Raw genomic sequence first — 4,919 nt, forward strand, 5'->3', positions numbered from 1 at the left:
ATGGGGTTGACTTTATCCTAGAGGGATTCTTGGCTCAACACTTACATACATGCTAGGTACACTTAGGTACATCTAGTTAGGGTAGCAACATAAGAGTACGCATTTTATTGTCATGTATTCTATATACTTGCCTGTATTCATGGTTATAGCAAAATGGTAGAAATCTACCATCCTTTTACTTTCCTAGTGCTTCTAATCATTTATATCTGTTACTGTCTAATGGTTGTTTCAGCACACCTATTTTACACTAGAATAACAACTGTTCAATAAATGGTTATTGAAAAACGTCAATACCGTTTATTCTGTGTATCTCTCTGAGAAGTAAGCACAAGTGACTGAGAGAAAAGCAGTATTCTGTTTCCACGGTCCTAAGAGATCAGGGTTGTCATGTTAGATTAGTTGCCAAGAACTATTTTCTTCTTGGTAAGAGGGATTTCTAGTGGCATTGTGAGCTAGCTGGTACACAAGTAAACATACCCGGTAGGGGTGTCTAGAATCAGTCGGACACCAATCCTACAGTGTATGTTGTCTAAATGCGCAGATCCTACATAGTTTTTATAGGAACTACATGACAACTAAACACCATAAACATTTAACATTTCTAAACATTTAAGCAACATAATTCTACTCTTTTTTTAAATTAATAATTATAACTATGTGTGACTGCAGGCAAGTCATAGGTCAGTTTGCTGAGCAGTTTTATTTGACCCTTGGTCAGTCAACATGGTGTACCCATGATGTGGACATAGTCCAGTCTCCCTGAAAAGAACAAGATTTATAGATTGCCAGATCAAGTCAAAGCTTGCATTGAAGCTGAGATCAGCAAGATGCAAGAGCTAAGGGTGATTGTCTGACAGTCCCTGGGCCGGCCCAGTGGTACTGTTCCCCAAGCCTCATTCCATATTTGGGAAACCTGAAATGAGGTTCTATGTGAATTACAGGGTTTTAAATGCAGTTACCAAAACTGATGCTCACCCTATTACAAGAGCAGACAATTAAATTGACAAGCTGGCTGCAGACAAATTTTCAAGTGCATTTGATTTAACATCAGTGTACAGTCAGATTGGACTTATCCATGGAGCAAAGGAGAGGTCAGCATTTTTAACCCGAGTAGGCCACTTCCAATTCAAAGTGATGCCTATTTGATTAAAGAATGCACCTGCCATTTTCTAAAGGCTGGTGAGTAGAAAGTAAGGGTGGGCGACAATTTCCGTTCCTCTCGTGGAAATTGCGAAATTTTGACATTTTTGCGTTCCGCGTGGAACGCGAAAATGTCGAAACTTCCGCGATCCGCGAGGGAATGAAAATTGTCACCCACCCTTGGTTAGGCAGGTGTGCTTTCTCCCCATATCTACCGTAAGCAATTTGCTGTAATCATTGATGGAGGTCTGTGCATCCATGGGTTTCTCGAGCGCAATCCCCGTGTAGTTCCTGACACCAGGAGGTACTGTCTCCTCATCTGCTGCTCTGGTCGGTCTCTGACCCTTTATAAACAAGAGGCTTCTGAACTGCATAGAAGCCCCGCCCCACACACTGGCGGTGTGCAACGTCTTCCCGCCCTTTCACCACTATGGTGGACAGCTCACTCGAGGGACCCCGGCGCCCATCGGCGCAGTGGCAAAGTTACAGATACACATGGTCGCTGGAGACAACTTTTCTGGCCCTTTATGCAGCTGTAGTGTAGGAAAAGCACTATACATTTACCCAACGAGGTAGCACTTACAGATTAGCCAGTAGAAAGTACTCCAGTTGAGTAGAGGTATTGCACAAAACGGTGGCATCTTCTTGGATAAATATGCAGGGCAGGATTCATTCTGGCACGATGCACCTGTCACAAAAATTAAACCTCAACAGGAAGCACTTATACTGAATTAGACCTTCAAATCGGGCACCTGCTTTATTTATATCTGTAAGTCTTACAGATATAAATAAAGCAGGTGCCCGAGTTGAAGGTCAAATTCAGAAACGCATTAATCAGCACAAATTCTCCGCGATCACACGAAATTTCGCATGATCGCTGAGATTTTTTGCAGTTTCCTGATATTTTGCGAAAGGCACTTTCGCAAATTCCGCCCACCCTTAGTAGAAAGTCATCAGGTCTGGAGAGCTTTAAGGCAGCACATCTAGATGAAATAGCTGTCTTTAGTTCCACCTGGAAGGTTCACCTGGTCCACCAAAAGGAAATTTTACAAGCCCTGTATCCGGCAAGCATAACAATCAAGGTCAGTAAGTGCCAGATACAGCTGAGTTGTGTTGTGTGCGTGGGCCATCTTGTAGGTGGAGGCCAAGTCAAACCTCTCACAAGATCAAGAATATTCTCAATTGGGAGGCTCCCAAAACCGAGACTCAAGTCAGGGCCTTCCTTGGCTTGACTGGGTACTACAGAAGATTTGTGAAGAGCTATGGGACCATTGTGGCTCCACTTATTGAACTTGTATCTAAGAAGGCCATGGGACCACAGGATACCAAAAAGCCTTTGACACCCTGAGGGAAGGTATGTGCTCAGCACCTGCACGGAAGGCACCTGACATTGGAAAGGTGTTCATTGTTCAAACAGATGCTTCTGAACATGGAATTGGAGCAGCATTGGCGCAAACAAATGATGAGGGCCAGGATCATCCAGTTGCCTATATTAGCAGGTCACTCCTCCCTAGAGAGTAGTGTTGGAGTGCCATTGAGAAGAAACCCTTTGCAGGGGTTTGGTCCGTGAAGAAGCTGAGACCCTACTTGTTTGGGACTCACTTCAGGTTTCAAACCAACCACAGGCCTCTCAGATGGCTGATGCAGATGAGAGGGTAAAACCCCAAACTATTGAAGTATTCCATTTCCCTATAGAGTATGGACTTAACAGTGGACCACAGACCGGGAACTGACCATGCCACTGAATATGGCCTTTCCAGGTTTTCCCACTTAGACAAGAACTACCAGAGGATAGGTTAGTTGCACATCACCTTTTGTCTGGCGGGTCATATTGAAAAGTACCCTTTTTGTATGGTCAGCCTCCCACCTTATGAACCAATGCTGATTGTTTTGACTCTGATAGTGCGCTGGAGTATGCTGCCCAACCCCAGTGTCTGTGCTCTCACCCTAAAACTGTTATGTTTAAATTGATAACCCCCAATTGACAAGGACTTCACCCCCCTTATAAGTTCATAGTGTAAGGTACCTATGGATGGGTTATAAAAGGGTCCCTAGGGCTGGCAGCACTGTTTGCGCTCCCCTGAGTGACCCAAGTAAACTACTGACAGCAGACCTGCTATTGCAGACTGCAGGAAGAGTGTAAAGTGCTCCAACTCGAGTTTGCCCTCAGAATGTGTGGCAGGCTCAATCCACTGCTTTTCATGTATGTCAGTCACCTCTAGAGATGGCCTTCGGAGCCCAGGAGACAGGGTGCCTTTTATGAAAGGTATGGACATGTAAGTACAAGTTTATATGTCGCCGTAGTGAACTTTACCATTAAAGTACACTATACGCGATAGGCGGTCCATAAGATAACATATGCTTTCACACGGGCACACCTGAGTCGCTAGATCCATATGGTACCACCTAAATATTTCAAGTCTGGTATCCAACAGTGTGCCTTCCCACCCCTGACATTAATCTTGTGTTGAGGGCATTGTGGCATGCACTCAGCTAGCTACCTTAGAGGTTGCTCACCTGGTCGGCCCAGTTTTTCTGTGCCTTTACTGGCAAGCCCACACTTGCTGCCACCAAGACAGGATTCTGACCTCCTGCCAGGCAGTGTGATTACTCCCAGGAGTCAGGAACAAAGGCCTGTGCAGGAATATAGATCACACCCCCTCCCTCCCAGTAAGGTAAGTGAAATGGCACATCAATGTAGTGAACTTCAATGGCTACACCACCTCTGATATGCATCAGGGCTGACTCCCCAAGAAGAATACGTCCCTTACCCTGTCCCAGGCACATTTGAACTCAGGAAAATGTGATTGTCAAGGAGGTGTACAACCTAAAAGAGCCTGAAGCAACCTCAGACTTCCTTGTCACTTGTCCTCAGCAAACTGCAGGTAAGAAAAACACTCCGGATACAGAGAATCATGAAGGCTCAGATCAGCTTGGTTTTTTTCAACTGCGTAGAATAAAGAAGATCAGCAGATTTCTGTCTCGGGAAGCCCTGACCTTAGTTATCTTGGCTTTGGTCATCTCCCGACTGAACAATGACAACTCACTTTATGTAGGCATCCCGGCTTACCAACTCAGACGCCTTCAGCTAGTCCAGAATCACCAACCTAAATGGCATCACGTCAGGCCACTGATGAAAAGCCTCCATTGGCTCCCAGTGGCCAAGCGTTGTGTATTTCAGTTGGGATGTACTATTTTCAAAGCTCTCCACGGCAACAGTCCAGCCTTCATCTCCTCTAAGATTCTATGTTATGCCCCCTCTCGTAACCTGCGATCCTCCCATCTGATTCTGTTAGTCACTTCCACTTTTAAACGCAAGAAACATGGTGGCTCCCGATTTTTATCCCCCCAGTTCTGGAATTCGCTCCCTGTGGAGATGAGGTCTGCTACCTCCTTTGCACTATTCAGGAAACCGCTGAAGACCTGGTTGTTTTCCCAGGCATATGACAACTAGGCTTCTTCCCTCTGCTGCTATCTTACTTACCACTCCAGCTCCGGTGAACATGCGCTTAATAAATACTTTTAACATAACATAACAGAATCGATGACCATCAGGCCTTATGAGGGATCGCCCAAGTCCAGATGGACTAGTACATTGTGGGAACTGTAGTCTTGCCTTCCACAAAGTTTCAGGAAGCTGCTGTGTTCCCTTGGACCACTGGACGGCAAAATCACCTTTTGCTGTGCTTACCTCTTCCAATGCTTGTTGATTGCCAGTCTAGCAACTGACCCCCACACTTGATACTGCATTTAGATGGTACACCATACAACCTTCACCT

Source organism: Triturus cristatus, chromosome 10 (assembly GCF_964204655.1).
Source record: "Triturus cristatus chromosome 10, aTriCri1.1, whole genome shotgun sequence".
NCBI classification, from domain to species: domain Eukaryota; kingdom Metazoa; phylum Chordata; class Amphibia; order Caudata; family Salamandridae; genus Triturus; species Triturus cristatus.